This window comes from Passer domesticus, chromosome 2 (assembly GCF_036417665.1).
Source record: "Passer domesticus isolate bPasDom1 chromosome 2, bPasDom1.hap1, whole genome shotgun sequence".
NCBI classification, from domain to species: domain Eukaryota; kingdom Metazoa; phylum Chordata; class Aves; order Passeriformes; family Passeridae; genus Passer; species Passer domesticus.
The window spans coordinates 71,748,442-71,769,922 of NC_087475.1; the positions used below are offsets into that span (position 1 = coordinate 71,748,442).

The 21,481-nt window shown below is 39.0% G+C and overlaps 1 protein-coding gene across 3 annotated transcripts in view; it reads left to right on the forward strand.

Annotated features, from left to right (window-relative positions):
• Positions 1-21,481, forward strand: part of SPATA13 (spermatogenesis associated 13) — a 172,158-nt gene that overhangs the window by 40,444 nt on the left and 110,233 nt on the right. The gene's annotated exons all lie outside the window — the stretch shown is intronic.

The window sequence follows — 21,481 nt, forward strand, 5'->3', positions numbered from 1 at the left end:
CCCGGAGTGGGGATAGGCACAAATCAAACGCACAGATCACAATGACCCTGCTCATTGTGTGGGAGTTGAAAACTCATCTGATGAAGGGTTTGTGAATGACCTTTCGCTTTGTACCAGGCTGCATCGCACTCTGCAGTCAAATACCCATTTAATCCTTAATCTAGTGCAGGTGAAGTTGTTTACTCGTGCCGCGCTGCCCGTGCGATCCCTGAATTCCCGGCAGGAGCGAGCTGTGCCCCGGGCGAGCCCCCTGGGCTGCAGGGAGCGGGAGCACCGCTGGAGGGCAAGCGGGGGAAGCGCTCGCATCGGCACCGCCAAAGCGCTGCCCTGCTTTTCCTCCTGCCCTCGGCCCCCGATTAGACCTGTGTGCCTTATGTGTGAAACCTGGGCTTGTTTCAGAACCTCTGAAGCAGGGTGTTTTTTTGTCTTTCTGACATGAACAGTATGAGTTCTTAATGAAGTTCTTCTCTTGTTTAGATTCTCACAGAAGAGTCAATGAGTCACATTGAGTCACTGAAGCATTCCTGGAATTATGCTTCTTAGACATTAGAAAATGTCCGAACAATAACAACATTTCCCCTCGTGCTTTTGGAAGAATATGAAATATGAATCCCATTAGCTTAAATAATTCTGGTATTGGATAATTGTACTGGTCTCAGGTTTTACTTTTTCCCTGATGCCACATGTTGCAAAGTTAAGCTGAAACAATAGGAAGACAGAAGGAAAAAAGTAGCATGGTATACTGTGAACACCAGCGGTATCATTATCTTCTCTTTGTTTTCAGAAATAACCTAATGAAAGGCTCTTTCAAAAGCCAAATGCCTTTGTTGAATCCTTTCTCTGAAACTATTTACCAGCACAAAAGACTTCAGCCTAAGAATCAACACAAAACCCTGAAGAACAAGGACAAATGGAACAAATGTTCTGCCGATCCTGCGCTATAATATAGAACAACTTTTAATTTGTGCGTTGCCAGAAGATGTGCCGGGAGATGAGGTTTTTGTGTTTATAAAGGTCAGGATTTTGGTACTCTCTGAAGTCCTGAAGATCTGTTTCTGATCTCTTCATTTAGCACATATTAAGAAGTGATAAATCTGTATAATTTGCTTTAGAAGTAGTAGTACATTTTAAAAGCATTCTGAAATTATTTAGCTTATCAGTAAATCAACTGAATGACATTTTTACTTCTCTTTGCAATTTTTTTCCCTGCAATTAAAGGACTTTATTTATTTTATGTGACTCCCCTTGAGAGTTTGTATTTCAGTTGCTTTTAGACAACCACTTACGGCAACAGTAGTCTAAGCCTTACCTTTTTCATCAAACTTCTGACTACATTTGAAAAAACTGACTTTTACTAATGTTGACAGTAGGATCCATGTGTATTTTTCAATTGGATACACTACCAGTCCCTGTAGAGGTGATGTTTCAAATTCAAAGCCAGAGTAACTACACTGTCTGCATTATTTGTTCTTCTTTCCCCCTAATCCAGAGCGATGGTGAACAGATGCAACATTTCTTTTGATCAATGATTTCCTGTCCTCAAAGAACCTTGTGAAATTGCCTCTCCTTCCCATTTCCAGATGGTCATTCAGAGGTTCAGATGAATTACGTTTTGAAAACATTAAACATTATCTCATTCCGTTCCTTGTGATTATGTTTTTATTACTTTTACGAGAAAGGCTTGCTGCACACTCTCTGATCTGATCTGAACACAGGCAGTTTTTGTCTGAGACTTGGATGGCACCACATCCAAGCTGTCCATGAAATCTACCCAATACTTTTGCAGACAAATTAGTAATGAAAAGTCTAGAATTTATGAGAGTATTTTTTGCTCAGGGCAGCTTTATCTTACTATATCTCTCAGGGTTTTCAATCCTTCCTGTCACAAACTACTGGATACCTGTGTGCTGAAACTTTGGTGTTATTAGCAATAGATAAAAGACATACATTTTTGTGGTCCAATGGTTTATTTTGCACACTGACTTGAAGAAAATGCCAGCAGCAATACTTAATAAATTTTTCATTGGTAAGAACTTCAGCAGCTATCAGTTTTCTAATTCTTGTCCACACAGTTTCCATAGAAAGTTTGAGATGTGGATCACAAGGATTGGCTTTGACAGGTCTCCTATTAATGTTTTTCAAATGTGGAGAACTACAGAGGTTTCTGTTTCTCAAAATATTTCCATGGATCATGTTCTGATTAAAAATGTATGTATCCTATTATGTGCATGAGCTGTCTCCCCTGAGATGTGAAACTTGTGACCTACTTTTAAAAAAGCCCTAGTGCAGTTTCCCAGGTTCTACTGGACTCTCCTTCTCAGTGTCTGCACCAATTTCCTGTGCTGGAGTCTGCTTTGGACGTGACCTGCTGCCCACAGTAACTCTTGCTGTCATCCATCTTTATGTTTGCAAACTTCCACTTTATGCCAACATTCCTGCAAGAACTGAAGAATGACACTGAATCAAGTCAAGTCACCATAGTTCTTCCTCATTTAAAGGGATTTATTTTGATAACCTGGAGATCTGGACTTCATGAAGCATCTGGATGGCTGGGCCCTTGCTCCTCAGCCTTTGGTAGATGGATGATTTCATGAATCTGACGCAGAGTTGAGCTCATTTATCGTATTATTCCTTGTGTTCAGGGTTTGAATTGCTCTGTGCTACTTTTTACTCCCATTAAAATCTCTCCATTATTTTGTCATCTGCTGCCAGAATATCAGAGCAAATGAATACTTGATCAGAGTAAACTGATACATGTGATATAGACTATCAAAGTAGTTCTGGACACAGTGTAGTGCCAGCTTCTCCTGCCCTTGTTATATAGCAATGTGCATGCTAAAAGAGGTGCCTCTCTCCCTACCTTCCATTAAAAGGGTGGAGACTTCTTGCCTACCTGCCTGTCTCAATGCTCCAGTGACTGGATAGGTATTTCTGTAGGTGCAAATGAACCATATCAGCAGTACAGAAGAGTGGGAATGTGGCAAGAGGAAGCCTGGAGAGAGGTTTTATAGAATACAGGGAGACTAGGGAGAAAGGAGCAGTGAGGAGATAAGGGTCCAAGGACGAGTAAGCAGAGAGCTAGAGGTGTTATTTGAGAATATAATTGAAGAGAGAGGAAGATGAGGGGGTAATCTAAAATGGAATGAGTATTTTGGTGAAAAAGGTGGCCAGAAGTAGACGCAAATCATTATAAGAAGTGAGGGAAAGGAAAGCTCTCTAGAAGACAGTGAAGTACAGGGAACACTGTAGTACATTGGGAAGAAGGATCTTCTTTGTGTCCTCTCCCTGGACAGGAGATAGTGCTGGAGGCCCTGTTACCTCAGCCAGCAAGAGAAAGAAGAGTGACCTTGTGTGCATGTGTAGACTTTAATCTTGGCTAAGATATCTTACTGTGGGGAAGTGGGGGACCTTTCATTTTAAAAGTTTATTGTAAAAACCTGGTGTGATATGATGATTCTATGTTGATCAGAATTTGGCAGTCACAGTTTGGTTTACTTCATAGTGCTTGTAACTTCTTGATGTGCATCTGCAGGAGAAAGACATTTTCTGTCTCTGTACCCTTTATGAGTTTACTTTAAATTAAATTCACTAGGCTCTCCAAAGTCATTAAAGAGATTCTGCCATGCTTAACAGGGCCCCAAGTACATTATCACATTAGTTACGATCTTTTGATTAGACTTTGCCTTCAGTTCAACTACAAGCTCCATTGAGAAAAATTCCTGCAATTGAGTATATTTTGATACTGAGAATGCATTCGGTATTTTTGTATCTGCTTTTGATAAAAGTTCTATGTGTACCTTAAAATTTGCTATCCCAAATTTAATAGAATAATAAGAAAACATAATGAACTTAGTTGATCACATCCACTCCAACACAAAATTATCATGTTCTTGTAGATAATTATTTCAAGTAAAAGTTGTGTCAATTAAATGTAGAGGAGATAATAATTTGTCTTCTCATGATTAGTGCAGGCCTCATCACACTTGTGTTATTTAATATTTTAGCCACAGTAAAGTATTGTTTGAGTGTCCTGCTAGAAAAGAATTTATGTATTTGTGGAATAAGATGAAGATGGATTGTTTGGAAATATTAACTTATCTTACATATGCTTATAAATTATACATGTATGGAAAAATTAAGGAAATCTATTATGTCCAGCAGCCATGCCATAAAATGCTTTCCATTCCATCACCTGGAAAAAATGCTTTCAGTTTAACATATATTTTTTGAAAGTTTTAATTTTTCTGTTCAGAAAATCGGTTATTTTCAATATAGCTATTATTAAATCCAGGTTAAATGCAGCTCTTAACAGACATAGTCAAGATGTATGTCAACTTCACCCTTTCAATTCAGGGTTCATATTTTTTTTCAGGAAATAGAATGTTATACTAGACTTTTAAAAATTATTACATCAAATGGTTTAAGAGATTTTATTTTTTGCTTTTAGTAGCTAAAGTTCAGAGAATTTCAGAAGAACTTACCAATAAGGATGCATTTGTTAATGTGGGAAAATAATATTATTCTGCTTAATAGATAAGAAACACCTGCACAGAGTAGTTTAGTTTTGAATTTGATGTGAAAAATTATTTGTATGTATGTGAATATGTAGCTATTTCTAGATGCACCAGATAAGGGTTAATGTTATCTCTAGGCCAGAAGCTGTTTATTAGCACTGCTATGCCACTGAGTTCCAGCTCTATGTCTGATGAGTGAAAAAGATATTAAAGCACTAACTTAAGATATTGAAGTAGTAAAATCCATTTGTGAAGATCATCATTGTGACACATACTTTTATTCCAAAATAACAGAAGCAAAATAATTCTGTGTAGTGCTGCAGCATGAATGTACTGTTCCTTCTCTTGGGTAGCCAGTTACCTCCCACCACTATCTCCTCTGTATGTTTTCAGTCACACATTGCAGCTCTGATTCTGCTGGATTTCCACAGCTCCTTATCACAGCAGCTCTCCAAGCATGCCACAGACCTTCACATCTCTGCACAAGGGGACAACCCAGTGAATGGGCCAGCAAAAGGAAACTCGAGGAATGCTTGATAAATTGATTCAAGAAAGCAGACATTTCTAGGAGACAGATTTCAGATCGATATTCAGGTCTGGTCTGTGGTAAGCAATGCCCATATATTTGCTTGAGCTGGAGGATGAGAAAACATGTTTTGTGCATTGCTTAAGCTCTTGTTTCATTGCTTTCACAAAGATTATGCATAGTCAGAACCTTAGAAGCTGACCAGAAATGTTTCTTATGTGAAGGTGCACACAATTTAATCAAATCTGTGTTACCTAATAGTCCTAGAAATTGTCTGAGATATTATATAGATGTCCTAGGCTACAGAGGAACTGATTTTGGCATTTTCTAGAAATCAGGTGGAGGCATTTTATCATTTCTGGGAGTCACTAGAGACTGTGTGCTCCACACAAGAAGATATTTCCTTGCAGGTAATGAAGGAACAGAAGTTTTCTACCAGTGCTGCACATAGCAAACCCTCTGATTCATCCAACTGACCCCATCCTTACTGACAGCATTGCTTCCTTCTGGGCCTCTGGTTTTGGAAGAGTGGAGGACAGGGCTATTTGCCTTCTGTTGTTTGAGCAAAACCTAATAAACCAGGCCCTGCCTCTCCAAGGTGAGACTTAGCAAAGAGTCTGCCTGTGGCACAAAGTTTACTAATTAAAGACTTTGCCCAAGTAGCCAAGCTGACAGACAAGGTATTAGTAAAATGGTGCTGTGTTGAACCATTTTCAGACTGAATGACCAAATTTCCCCTAGGAGGTGCAGAACAGGTTTGTGAGGACACACTGTATCTGACCACACTGCAGTAGTGTCAGAGCAATATTCATTATTGGAAGGAAAAAGGATGATGCATTTTTCCAGCACAGCACATGGTTAGATGGGACCGTGGCCTTTCACCCTGACATTCTCAGCAAAAGTTGCACTTTGTCTAAGTGACTCACAGGACATGCCAGCTTCGGTAGTTAGGAAACGTGTCTGTGCCCTCTGGCTTCATTAGGAACCAATAAGCAGAACAGTAAACACACTATGAGTTTTTGGCATTTTGGGTAAGGTTGTTTTTAAAATGTTCTTCTGTATTTGAAAGGAGGACATGACTCACTTAGCAGAGCTACATTATAAATGCTGATTTGAAAGTGCCCCATAATAGCTCTTTTCATTGCAAACTCTCTGCTCATAGGGCTGGGAAGAGTACACCCTGCCACTCAGACCTGCTGTCCTTTTTTCCCTTGTTAAAGCAATGCTTTGATGCTGGCATGCAGACAGCTGCAAACTTAGTAGGGCTAAACACCAGTTTCCTCTGATCATATTCTTTGTCAGAGTCTTTGCATATCAGTTCTCAAAACACCCACAGAAAGATCTCAGGAACAAACAGGAGCTGTAAGTTATAGTCATCTGTAATTAGTAACAGTGTTATTGTCACTTTAGAGCACAGCAATTAATTTGTCAAGGATGGAGAGAAGTTTTTTTGTTCAGTAATTGCATCAAACATAATTTAAAGATATAACAATTCTGTAAGATCAAAGTGAAGCTGTTTAATCAGACTCCTTTGTTGGCCATTTTCTGACCCAGTACAGTTTTTAGTTCCTGTTTGGGTTCTGTGATGTTGCAGACTGCAAATTCCTCTGGCTTTCCATGTGGAGCAGTGGGACTTATCTCCACTTTGCCCTACCAATACATTTAAGGCTTAGATTTAGAGGGCTGAGCACTTCAAATAGCCCCTAAATGATACTCAGTGGTCTTCACATTTGCAATGGCATTTTCCTGCTCTGAAAACCTGTCCTTTCAAATTATCTTTGAATTGTCAGATGACTTCACTGAATTTGTCTCATTAGGTAAATGGTTCTGAAAATTGCCTTCAGTGACATGACTAGAGATTGTGACAGAAAGCAACGGGTAAACCAACCACAAAGAAGGATCAATATTACCAGGCATTTGAGGTGAAGATTGCTAAGATCTGGAATTGAAACCTGTGCTATTTACTGAAAATCCGTGGTTATACTAGAGGTACCACAAAGAACAAAGCCAAGTCAGTTTTCCTTATCTAAAGCAAATCTGATACAATTAACAAACTTAATTTGCATATTTCATTTAAATAGCCAATTACTGACTAGAAGAAACAAATTATTTCAGAAAAAGCACACAAGTAAATGTGTGTGATATAACTGCAGAACCTAATGAGGTAAACAGAAAAGCACTAATCATAAATGATTAGCAATATGTCAACATTATGAATTAATTTTTAATAGCACAGGCAAGGTTTCCTGAACAAAATTTCTTACATAAGATTTGTATTCCCAAAGCATGATAATTTGTAACCAGATGCTCAGTGTTATTGATGATGATATGAATAACTAATATGCGCTTTGGGGGAATATGGGAATAATACATTTAATAAAAAAGGAATGATTTACAGTGTGCATGAAAAATAAATTTTAGATTATTTCTCTTCTACTCTGCTCTTAAGAGGTTTTCTACTCAACTCAGCAAGGGGTTTTGTCAAAGTTTCAGCAATCACCAAACTGGTGTAACCATTCCCACTGCGATTCAATACTGAAAGGAAAGAATTAATGCAATTTCTGACCTTCTGTGGTCAGAACAGTTTTAATGATAAGCACAGAACACTGCTGCATGGAATGTTGTAGCAGTAAGAAAATTAGGAACATATTTGGGATGCAAATATTTTTAAAAGTTTATCTCATCTTGTTTTACCTACCTTGGAGGTAGATATTATGGATATATCTGGTTTAATTTGAACAATAATTCCAGCAAGGGCTTGAAAAATTTCAATACCAGGGACCACAGAAGTGATTTTTTTTGCTTGAATAACCATGTTGTTTTAAAGAGGATATTATAGATGTATGGATGTTTTTCATTGTCTGTTTGGCTGCAGAATCACATTCTCTCTGTGAGTCCTGATCAAAAATCAGAGCTGGTTTGGGTTGAAAGGGACCTTAGAGATTATCTAGTTCCAAACACCCTGCATGGGCAGGGACATCATCCACTAAATCAGTTTGGCAGGTCTTCAAGGCATATTGCAAGATAGCTTGAACAAGTGTGTAGTATGGTACCTGGGTAAGGGCTGTACAAATGCAGGATGCTTGAGAAAGGGCCTGAAGGGACTATTGTGAGAGGGTTTGAATTAACCTAGTACTTGAAGGCTTATCTTCTCTTTGGCTCCTTTTCTGTTTTCTTGATCCAATTTTAAATAAGGTCTTTTTAATTTTTATATTAGTCTCTTTCTCTTATAACATGTAAGTAAGTGCTACTATGAGTTCCAAGGCCTCTGTAGTATATTAAAAACCTAGATAAAAGTGACAAACTGGGCTTACGTAAATATATCATCTTTACTGATTGCCTACATGAAACTGATTAAAAAATCCCAGAATCCCCAAATGTGGTTTTGTGTCCTGAATAAAAACTTGAAATAAGAACACAATAACCAATTTCAAAGTTAGGCACAAAAACAATATGTCTAGGATATGTACAGTTTTGTTAGCTCTTTCATTTACTGAATTATCTCTTTGTACTGTTGTATTTTGGTATTGTGGGTATGAACCTTCACAAAAGCCCAATGTCCTTTTATATAAAAAAAAAAAATCCCACATTTAATATTTCAATTAGTTTAATTGTCCTTTCACTGTCATTAAGATGAAGCAACATACACCTCTCTCTCTCTCTCCTAAATATATACATTCAAGGAGTGAGTTGCAAATTATGAGACAAAATATATAAAATATCAAGGGGGGATGCATTCTATAATGAAGAAGGTGTTAAAAAGTGTATAATTAATTCATACAATGTCATTGAAAACTCAGATTTCCAGCGTTAGATTCTTTATTGCCCTCAGTTTTCTAGTGATGTTTTAGTTGCAAGAATTGGAATGCAACCTGGTGGAAATCAAAACCTGAATTTATTTAAGATTTCAATGAAAATTCTATTGGTAGAGTTGAATGAGAACATGGACTGAAATGTTGTTTGAAAAGAAATAGTGGATAAAATTTCTCTTCCTTCTCTGAAGAAAATTTCTCCATTAGGTTATGTGTTGAGTAATACCAAGTGTGTTGAGAAGCTCAGAAAAGAGTCATTGATTCCAGATGAGATTAATTCTGGGGTTCTGGCTTGATTTGAGTGGTGATCTCAAAGTGAAACTCAAAGGTCTCATACCATTGTGAAGCCAAAACTCAAGGGTCTCATACCATTGTGAAGCCAAAACATGAAATCTGTTTATTCAGACCTAGAAGAACTGAAACTGCTGCTTCTTGTACAGCTGTTTCACCCATCTTTCTGGTTTAGTGCCTTTGCTCATTGATAAACAGACAGAAATGGAAACTGAATCTCCTTGGGCACTGTCTGTTTTCTCAACTGTCCCCTATTATGTCTCTCTACTGATTTACTTAGTTTCCTTAGGTTTTGACCAAACACCATGTGCACAGATCAGTCAGGGAACAGGACAATGTGTGGGGCAGGGTACTGGGTCAGCTGGGAGCTGGCCTATTGTTGAGTGACCAGGGAGAGCGTGCTGCCTCCTGTCACCATTCCCACCTGGAAGTGGGGCTGCTAAGTAGGCTGATGAAAGTCACCCCTGTTTGTCCTCAACCAGGTGAAAGATTTTGACACAGTGTGCCACCTACCAGAAGACTACCTGCTTTGCCGACTGTTGGCAAAAGGGAAACACAGGCCCTCTAAACCCATTTCTTGGTGAGCAAAGGGAAAGCTGTTTATGACTGCCTTTATTTTCAAGAGTAGTCAGCTAGGCACTCTCACACTGCTGTTTTGGACATTAAGAAACTCCACAGTGTCCTGCTGTTTCATTTAGTCTTGCTATTAACAAGTTTTATTGTGCTCTCTTGCTCCATGTTTATGGGAGGCATAAACTCTGCCTTGTGAACTTGTCCTTAAAGGCCTCCAGAAGGCAGTGTGGGCAGGGAGCACCGAAACCAGAGGTTTTTACATCACAGAGACTGACTGTAGCTAAGTACATGTCAGCTCTGGTCTTGATGCCTCTTTTTTGGGAATTGGGACTCTGTCAGAAAAATGCTGCAACTTTGGACAGGAATCAATAAAACAACAAATATTGTGCTGGAGGCATTGAGTGTGATGTAACAAACATGTGTGTTGGGGAAATTTTCTGTTTCACATCTAGAAGAGTTATATATGAGGCAGCAAACTTTCTGTAGATTGAAAAATAATTTTATGGTGAGGGAACTACATGAAAATCAAGTGAATGGCAACTTGTGCTCACTAATGCACTTGCAGTACTTGGAATAACAGTAATGATTATTAGTCTTGACCTAGCAAAATGCCAGCTTACATGCTTGCTTTTTTTGTTTTGGGAAGTTATTTAATATATTGCTAAAAATTGTTCTCTAATGCTATTGCAAGTATGTCTTGTTTCACTCAAGAAAAAGTTGTAGTTCACTGAGTCAGTAGTACTCTAACACATGTTTTTATTCATAGTTTTCATCTCAATTATGTACATAGCCCATTATAAAGCTAAACTGATATGAAAAATGTGAGGTTGATCCATTCTGAAAGAGATACAGATGTTTTTGAGGTTAGACCCCAAAACGCCTTATAAATTTGCAACATTTTAAAGCAGGAGAATTGATCACATTAAACTATCATAAAAAATGCTGAAACTCATCGCTGAATGGTGATTCTAATGAGTATTCACATGATTAAAAGAAAATCCTTTTCTTTCCAACTGATTCCTCTAATGATGAAGAATGTATGAAGCAGAAACACCTATCACCAGCAAAACTGGACTCCCTGAGGAAGTCCTTAGGTGGTTATAACTTCCCAAGGCATCACAATTCTATAAAGAACGGTCAGAACAGCAAAACATCTTTGAGATGACGTGTTGAATTGAGCTGTAAAAACATTTTGTTGTTGCTTAGGCATGAACTCTGTTCCATAAACAGAGATAAGTTGTCTCAACTCTTGGCAGCAAGGAGGGATTAGGGCTCCAGAAGGAGCTGCTGGCAACCCTGTGCCCAGGAGATCTCTCAGGGCTGGCTGGGCAGGAATCCTGGCTTAGGCTGCCTTCTTACTGCCGAGTAGCCCTACGTGTGTCATGGCAAGGCATTGCTCTTCCACAGCCTTGTGCATTCATGTCGCGTAGCATCCACCACACTTCTTTGGTCACCTACCAGATTTAGGAGAGTTTTCCTGGCACACAGAAAAAGGTGAACTGTAGACGAAGATCATGAGTAATAACCCCAAACTCCCAACCACCCATTAAGCCTTAAACAAAACAAAACAAAATCCTTTGAAATTGTCTGCGGACAATTTTGTCTGTCCACAATTCTGTGGACACTGGCATTATTTGCACATATTTGTTTTTGCTGTTGGCACAGATGAAAAGTAAACATCTGAGTTTGTGGTTATTTTTAAAATTATTAATATAATATATTAATATATTGAACTTTATATTATATTAATGTAGTATTTTATTGATATTATACATTAATTTTTTTTAATTGATGAAAACACTTATAGAGTTTCTTAATATCAGTCAAACTATCCATGCAACCCCTCTTACTGTGATTGTGGGTTTGTACAGGTATCTTTGCTATGCACAAGGACATTTTGCAAGCAGGATATACCTTGCTAAAGAGTTTTAATTAATTATTTGTTGGCCAATCAATCTTCAGTGCAGTGGAGAAGTTAGCCTGTGCAGCACTTTGGAACTGTCTCTTGCTCAGTTGCCATCTGTAAGTGCTCTGCTTTCTTTCCTTAGGGTTTTGTGTTGGTTCACCATTTTTTCTCTCACATGCTTCAGTTGTTAACTCTTACCAATTATTCAATATTTACATCTCTCTCTGTGTTTTCACCTTGGGTTTTTTGGGTTTTGTTTTTAAGCTTTAGCTCATGTACTTTGTAAAACCTTAACAACTATTTTACCAATAAAATTAAACTGAGGTCATACAGCCTGGTTCTGTCAAGCCATACTTGGGATAACAGATGGCTGAACCCTGGGGCCACAGGTTTCAGCTGCAGCAAGCTCTTTGTAGGTTTTGCATAGCTGCCTGCACAGCAATAGCTGATGATTAATTTTATAGTCTTCTCTGTGATTTCATGCTTTTCCTGAACAAGAAGCCTATTGGGACCTCTCTATTTTTTGATCTGGTTAGATCTGTAGCACGGAGTTATCCTTTGAGTCTGGTATGCTCAGCAGTAGTTACACACTTCCAGAATGAAGATGTTCCAAAGCTTTTAGCCTTAAAATGAGCCATACAAAAAAACACCTTAAAGAAAAAAGTGTGTTGTTTGTTCTGCTGAAGATAATCTTCCTGTTCTGCTGAAGATCTTCCATTTTCAGAAAGTCATCCTGTGTTAGAGTTGGCTTTAACCAGGGCAGGACCCAACTTGAGGGAAGGTACAGAGAAGACATAGATATTCTTCTCTTAGAGGTACACAATGAAGGGACAAGTTGCCATGGCAGAAAGCTGTAGCAAGGTAAAATTAACCTAAATATGCATGAAAAAAATGTGTATACTATTTAAAGAGAAAGACAATTAAAGTATTGTAATAGTTTACAAAGAGAGACTTCAGAATGTTCCTCCTCAGAGCTTTTCAGAATGTGACTGTACAAGACCCCAAGGAAACCAGATGAGTATGGAGTTAGTTCAGCTTTGAGTAAGAAGCTGGAAGAGAGCTCTCCATAGTTGCCTTCCAAGTTAAATTTTTCCTATGATTCTGTGCTGATACATTACATACCTTACCTCAGAGTCTTTTCCTTTTTTGTCCCAGATGAGCTGTTGAGCAGGAACTTAAAAGACAGTACATAATTCATAATTCTTCACCAAATTCAGAAGGGCAAATCATCCAAAATAAAACCAGTCCTTCAGACTGTCAGATTTCAAAGTGGTGGACTGATTCCAGCTTTTGAATCCTGCAGTCTTATTCAAGAAACTCACATATCTGTGCATATTGAAGTTCTTACAAATTAATACTGGGAATGTAGAACTTGATTATCTAATTAAAGTTTCATTTCACTCTGATAAATTGCCAAATTTTTAAAGCCATGTGTGCTACAGAAACACAGATGCTAAATGACAAAAAAAACCCCTTTTTGTCCTAACTTTGATTTAAATATTTAAACTTCAAAATGCCTTCCTTGACCAGCACTTGACCACCCCAACTGTAGCATTTCCTTTGTAAAGATGGGCATGAGATTATTCTCAGTAGACAATTTGAAAAAATGTTCTCCATGCCCATGTTCACTGATGTGTTTTGCTATACTCATGTAGGTTAAATTTATTTTTTTCAGTCTACTAAACAGATATTTTATGGTACAGATTTGACTTGACAAGCCCATTTGACCAACAGGACATTCTCAATCTGGAGTGGGGCAAATGCACTGGGATTCCAGGAAAGACACTAACTTGTGTGGAGAGCCACTGGATGTGCACAAGCATCATGTTCCTGCCTTTTCACTGCCTTTAGAAAAGACTGATATTCTTCTCTAATACTTTTCTAACCACTGCCTCAGCTATTGTTAAAACTAAGAAACTCATATTCATGTGTTGGCATTCCAAAGAGAGTATAATTATTATTTTTCCTATTGTGAGTGAGCAACATGAATATAAGAACTATTACATTTTACTATAATCTTGATATTGCCACTGATATCAAGATTATAGTCTTCATCACTTATCACATCATCCTGTATTTTATTTTGAGGATGAACTGCTCTGTCACCTGAATACAAGGGTGACATGTTCCTGTAGACTATGTTTTGTACCAGTTACCAAGAATGTGTTGCTCTAAAATTTTTGTGCTGTTCTGATAATTGCACATTGGTTCCCTGGAAGTCCATGCTTTACATGTGACAATAAGATTTTAGCTCTTACAATGGTTTCTATTTGATGTTCTAAAGCCCAGGAAAAATAAATGTTAATTTAACTGGCCTTTGTATTATATTCTGTGGAAGGGATCTCACCTAAATATCTGAAATTAATTAGACACTGAAATGAATTAACATAATCTGATTTTCTGGGCTCTCCTTCTCATCAATATGAGAAGAAATGCACCTCCAGAAGTAGATTCAGACACCTGAATCTGTATCTGTGGGAAAAATTGATCACACTTGTTGAACATATTTTCCTTATGTAAAACAAACTGTACATTTTCTTATCTGAACAAGATCTACATTATCCTTTCATTTAGGCATCTGTTTTTGTTTTAATCTTTAACAGTGGCACCTCAGAGAGAGAGGGAGATGAGTTTGCACCACTATAAACAAATGATTAAAACTTTCTCCAAAATTTGATTTATTCATCTACAGTGGTGCATGTCCCAACAGACTGCCTGCTCAATCCCTTCTCTGCACTGAATGGCAGATCCAGCCCAACATTAATCATCAGCATACTTTACCTGCTGATGAAAGGTAATGGTTCTTTAAAAGATCTTCTGTAAGTTTAAATCCATATAAGCAATTTTCCATCCTTTTTGTAAATTTTCTAGGGGCACATATATTGTACTCCAGTGTCTAGCTTCACCTCCTTCCTGAAAGTCCCTCATGCATTTTCACTCAATGTGGGCTGGTGTCTGTCCCCAGGAAGCAGTTCCTTGTCTGCATTAACCTCCTCTATACTGTGCACAGGAGGCTCTGGATGTGCACAGTGATCCCATGTGTACAAGGCCTCCTCAGCAGCAGCCTGTGCTGAAGTCTTGTCCACAGGACTGTCTGGACTCAACTCTGGCACCACTGCAATGCTCCTGTGGTTGTGCATGGATATATGAACAGCCTTGTGCATTAAAGGCTCATTCATGAGCCCTGCAGTTTGCACCACTGTCTAGGAGTACACCATGTAGAAAAGAGCAACCAAGGCCACACAGGGACACAAACAAACAGAATCCAGAGCCCTGAGGCAGTAACGCTAAACTCAGGAATCCAAGAAAGTCATCAGCAGAAAGCAAAACCCAGAGGAAGGAATTCATTATGAACAGTGGAGGAGCCCGTGGGTTGCTGATATGTTATCTTTGCCAGCCAACCTGGCTCACCAGCATGCTGAGTCTGTCTAAAAGGCTGCTGATACGCACAACTTGCCTCTGCCCCCAATCAGTCCCTCCAAAAGCGTTCTCAGACAGCGTGAGAAAAGCGTGACCTGACTCACGCAGAGCATGGCTACTCCCAGGAAACTTGAGTGCTCCAAAATCTTACTCTAGCTGGGAGCACTGCTATTGTCTTGGAGCTGAGGGGTGCCAAGACGGCCTGGAGCAATCTAGTGAGGAGTTAATTAAAAGAAAACAAGTTACAGTTTCATCTCATTTGCTGAAGAAGGTGGTTGATTCTTTGTTGCACTGGGCTGCCAGTGATTTGCTATGCTGGGATGAAAGCCCATCCTCTTCAATCATTCCCCAGCCGAGCAAAATTACCAGTGTCAGGAAAACTCATTTGGGGGCATTAATCAGAATGGATTAAAAAGGAACAATTTCTGAACTGCCCTGCAAGAATAGCTGTGGGACATCAAAGAGGGCCTGTGATCCGCAAAACCAGAAGACTGTGTCCTCTGCTTTGAAATATTGTGAGCCAAACATTTATTGGAATTACATGCTAACTGCATTGCGTATAAAAGAACTTCAGTGTTTGATAACTTGTGTCCTATCTTCTCTGTTGCAATATAATAATCAGAGAAGTAATTATTTGGTGCATTCAGGTGCTTCTGTTGGAGGAGTTTAATGATACATTAAAAATCTTAGACTGCTTCTTGATTTTAAGTGTTCAGTAATGACAGGTAATGGATGACCACAGAGGCTATTAAATCCATTAGGAATAAACTCATTGCTATATATATTATAGCTGCATGCAGTCACTTTAAACAAGAATGTTTCCCTGGCTACTTTGAGAAGTATTTTTCCTCTTCTAAGGAAAGAAGAAGTAGTTAGTTTAAACAAGAATGTTTCCCTGGCTACTTGAGAAGTATTTTTTCTCTTCTAAGGAAAGAAGAAGCAGATTATGTGTAGAATTGTGGTATTTTATAATCCTTTAATTTTCTTGTCTTAAAATCTGTTTCAGATTTTTTTATTTGAATTTGCTACATAGCAACATATTTTTACAGAAGTAAAAACATTTTCTTCCAAATCCAGAAATCTGGATTGTCTGTGGAACTTGGAAAAAGTACAAAATATCTCATGTTGTTTTTTCACTTGAAGAAGAAGAATGCATGTACAAGCTGCATATACAGTAGATACATGTGACATGATTTTCAGATGCAAAGTGAGAAAATATGTCTCTTTCCAGATTCTTTTCTATTTTATGTAACCTCCCACATCTACTATAGTCATGTATATGTCATTGCTGAGTGGAAACCACCAATTTGTACTTGAGAGACCAACAGAAACCCTAGACCCCCAGCATCCCACTGTGGTCATTACCATATTGTCATTAAAACAGTCTCTTGTGGAAGTCTTTGGGGCTGTAGTATATACTTGTGTGAAAAGATCAGCTTGGTGTTCAGTACTGATAGAAGAACCAACAAACCAACCAACCAACCAACCAACCAACCAACCAACCAACCAACCAACAAACCAACCAAATAAACCCCGCAAATAAAACATTAATAGTTGCTAGGAATGGGGGAAAGAACAAAAAATCGTGATGCCATTGTATAAAAAAAATTATGTTCCTCCCATGTCAAACCATGACAACTGTGTAGAAGTCTGCTCTTCCCAGCTCAAAAATACACAATGCCCTTGGAAATGACCCAGAAGCAAGTCACAAGAATGTTCAAATTTATGCAGTGGTTTCCATGCAAGAAGCAAATAAGTTAGGATTCTTCAGTTCACAACCCCAAGCAAATGAAGGGAAAATACAAAAGAAATCTGTAAACTAATAAATTCCAGGTTTTACTAGCATTTAATATGATAAATAAATCTAATATGATAGGTTTAGAATAAAGGAAGTGATTTGTTACCCAACATGAGTTTAACCTGTGTAGTAGTTCTGCCATAGGATGTTCCAGATATTTCAAGTTTCCAAAAAATAATTCAAAAAATTCAAGAGAAGTCCATGAAGAGCTTTTACATATGAAACACCGCTTCTGTCTGATGAAGCCCCTGAAGGCTGGGAAGTATTCTGATGAATTATCACCATGTGTTTGCTGGAGTTTTTGCAAATTTTGCTAAATATTCACTTTTAGCTAGAGCTAGTTCTTGAACTAAATAAAACTTCTTGTCCCAGTACAGCAATTCTTCCCTAATCTGAATTAACTTGCAGTCTAAAAGCACTGAAGCCTCAGTGTGGAACACACATGGGGAAGGAGGGAATGGGACAGCACAGCTAGGTGGACATGGCATGAGACTTGAAGTGCTGTCCCAGGCAATGCTGTTGGGAAGGTTGGAGCATCACCAGGTCTTCTGGCAAAATCATACTCATGTAAAAGGCAGATTTTCACCAGGAGAATCAGATACTTATGCCAATTTGGCTAAGACTTCATAAGGTCTTCTTTCATTTATATGAATGGCAGAAACTGACATAACTTTTGATTACTGAAGTACTATTTTAATTTTTCTAATAAACAAGGTCCACTTTAGAATTAATTGGAAAAACTGCTTACTCGTTTTGCCATGACTCCTTCAATTGCAGTATTGCATACAAAGACAGAATTTGACTCACATATTCTGATTTGGGAGGAAGTGTGAAATCTGTGTGGCACTCAAGAAACACAGAAGACAAGTTTTCAGTCTTTTACTCCAGAGGTATATACCTGCAGTGTCAGAGCAGCAGCTCTGTAATGATGTCTCACAAGGTTCAGGACGACACTGGAAGGATGTTTGTGGACTCAACAAGATTTCATGGTTTGTTTGCTTTTATTTTCTCCACCCACATAGGATCTGCACATAGTGTGAAGGAATATATCATGTGGGAGGCAAGGAAAAGGATTGTAAACAACCCTACACAGGGTGATTAAAAAGTTGTTTTCCTTTGAAGCAGGCCTGAACTTCCAGCTACACAAGCTTTGGAGACCAATTCAAGCACCAGCTTTCAAAAACACCAAACTACACACATCTACTACTGGTTATTGCACTTAGGAATAGTCTCTATGTAGCTCTTGTCGGAGTCCCTGAAGACTTTAATTCACATTGGAACATTTTAGTACATCAGAAGTTGTGATTTATGGCATGATTTTGTTACATTAACTCACCCCAATGTGCACCCTTCCCTGTGAGTAGGGACTGTGAGCAAGGTGGGTGGCAGATATTGACCCTGAGATTTTTAATCAAACTGACCTAACTTCAGCGCTAGAAGAGTCACACCTTCATGTGAAGCAATGGACAATTTCCTATCAACTGGGCTGTGCTGCATCACTAAACCTAAAAAATGTTCCCAAAATGCCAAACAGGGTGGGTGAGTCAGATCATTTCTGGAATTGCTTCTCTGGAAGATTGTTCAGTACTTAGAGATTCCCTTGTCTGAGATGTCCCATAAGCATATGTTATCCCTTTCAAATCATTACTGAAAATCAGCCTGTAATATCAAGATGAACAATTGTCCTCTGTAACTGACACTTCACAAAGTATATCTTTTTTTTGACATCTTTGCATCAGAATACAGAATCAGTGATCCAATGTCTGCTTGTAGGAATGGCAGGAATAAAACAGTAGAGGCACTCCCAGTTTCATCTGGACCAGATTTTATATCTAATCAGGTCCTATTTAGTTGCAAGCTATCACTTGAATGCTGAAACCCATTTTACTGTGATGCAGCAGCTCATTTTATACAGAAAAAGAATTGCTTCAGTTTCCAGAATATTCAGTCTGATCCTTCCTTTGAACATTCATTAATAGTTCAATGAAAAAAAAAAATCCGTCTGTTTTTGTGGGACTGGAGTCTCCATTTTATCCTAAAAAAAAAAAGCACCATTTTAATGGATATATTTTATTTCCCCTGGCGCTCTGAGTCTGAATCATCCAAGGAAGGGATGAGTCAGTGAGCCAAAATGATCTTGAAGAGAAGATTACCTCTTGAAAGGGATGACTTGCAACCCTCCCCACAGAGGTGTATGGAAGAGATGAATAGCACATACTGACTTTGGGCAGTGCTAACCCCAAAATACACATTTACTTTGCAGTGGCTGCTGTGACTATAACTTGTGTAAGTGGCTCTGACTTCAAAAGAGTGACCTCTATTGCTGCTGTTTGGGCTGCTGCGCTAGCAAAGTGCTCAGCGGGAAGCTGCCTTCTGCTTAGGGTGGGCTTTGTAGCCAGTCCTGAGCTCTGAAACAGCACCAGTTACCTATGGGTAAAAGGATCCAAGGAACTCTGCCTTAGGTGTGTTCCTGCCAGCCCTGGTGAAGCAGGGCAGAGCTCTGTACTGAGTCTGTCTGAAAGGCCTTTGCTCCAACAATGCTGGGCCAAGAGGCACTGAGTTCTGAGCAGACAAATGCCCTTTGGAATTAATCCTTTTCTGATGCTGTTGTATGCTGTGGGAACTGCATTCCTTCTCTATGTTCCATTTTTTGATCCCAGAGGAACTTGGGGCATTGTCCATTAAATAGGAAATTCTCTCACTTCAAGATAATTGTAAGTGTAGCGGGCATACATGAAATTTTAGAAGGGACCATTCACCAAAATCTGAGGCATAGTTCTGAGCATGGAAGGATGTTCAAGAGTTGCTGAAGATCTCTGGGTCAAGGAAACAGTGGTTTATTTCTCTACTCTGCTGCAATGTTTGTGCATATGCTGTGGAAATAATTTGGGCTGGAATTTGTGAAAGTACTTGGCTGCCTAAGGACACAGATTTAAGACTGCCATCCATGCAGTCTTGAAGAAAAAAGAAAGAAATTGGTAGAAAGAAATTGGCACAGGCAGCTGTGCTGGTGAGAATGGGGAAAAGAGGCTGTAAGAGACCACAGGAGAGCTCTGCTAGCTTCTGTCTCACTCACATGTGCGTGTGCTCTACATTCACCATGGATGTGTGATGATTCACCTGGATTACCACTCTTCTTCTACCACAGAGGGGTCCCAGGGAGGAGAGGAGGAACGGAGAAAGGTAGCATGGATACTTTCCAGAACAGTCTCCCAGATGTCCAAAAGTTTCACAGTTGAGAGCCTGTCAGAAAGTTCAGTGCTTTTTGAAATGTCAGCCATCCCACTATAGCCTAAGGTCTGCAGGAGCCTTTAATGCTTATATGTAAATAAACATATATACATTACATATATATGTATATAAAGATATATAAACCTTCATTATTTCAGAGGACTGCCCACAATGTCTATGTTACAGATTTTTCAGCATTTTTAGAAATACACAAATTAGCCTTGCAGTATCTGCCAACCTGTGCCTGGGAAGCTGATTGAACGGGCATGTTCCAAGTTCTGTTTATGAAAAGTGAGGACTTAACTGAGATGTTTTCTATGGACAAGTACAGCAAAAACATACTAAGGTCTATTACCAGTGCTGAAAGGATGAAGTGCAACTCAACAAAGGAGCTTGGTCAATGCATGAACTGGTAAATAAATGACTGGTATAGCTGTGGTGCCTTTTAATAAATAAAACACTTGAGTAGAAGAAAAATGACACTGAAATACACTTAACCACAGCACTTTCAGGAACATGCATACCTCATTCAGAAGTGATTTATCAGCTTCTTGATTTTGATATTTATCCTCATAAAGGAGCAGTAAGCACTCTGGACTCTTTTGGAAAAATTCAAATACAGATGTTTCTGTATTTGCCATGTGCTAGCCCAGGCTTTTGCTGCATGTCACTTATGCCAGCTCCAACAAGCTGAGGTACTGAAGAGTGTATTTCTTGTTTACTTCCCTGGAAACAGAAACAGTGTTTAAAAAAGCCCTGGCACTTGGGTATATGGCTCCTAATTTAAACCCACAAACAAACCACTCCATAACTGCTTGGATGACAAACTGTGAGGAAATGCAGCATGTGACAGCCTGGTTCATCTGCCTCAACAAATGTTTTGTCCAGTTTTCTAAAAATGGTGGCTCCAGTGACAGGGAATGGGCGTAAGAGCTTCCCACAGCTCTTGGGATACAGACAAGAAGAACTGAGGAGCTCTGTGAGTTCACATGCCTGGTGAGTGGGCTGTGATGTCTCCTCCAGCCTCGCTCAACATCAGAGATTTGGACCAGACTGATCTGCCACTAAGCAACCTGGATTCTTTGCATCAGAGCTCCTCTCTGGATTTGAAAATCTTCCTGTCTGGGGCTTTAACTGAAGTGAATATGAAGTTTTTCAGCTTTTTTGCACAATGCATTTTTCATGAGAAAAATCTTAATAATCCTCTGCTATTGCAGTAAGGATTTCAGGCTTCAGCCTGAATGCAGCTGAAAGGAGAAGCAGCAGGGGCTCCTTTACTGGGGCAGAACACACTGATGCAGAACACAGAGAGAGGGAGCCTGTGCTGCTGTAGTTCCTCGTGTTGGACAATGAACAAAATTGAGACAGTGTGTGTTTCTGCCAGCAAAACTGCACATCCATCCCTATCTA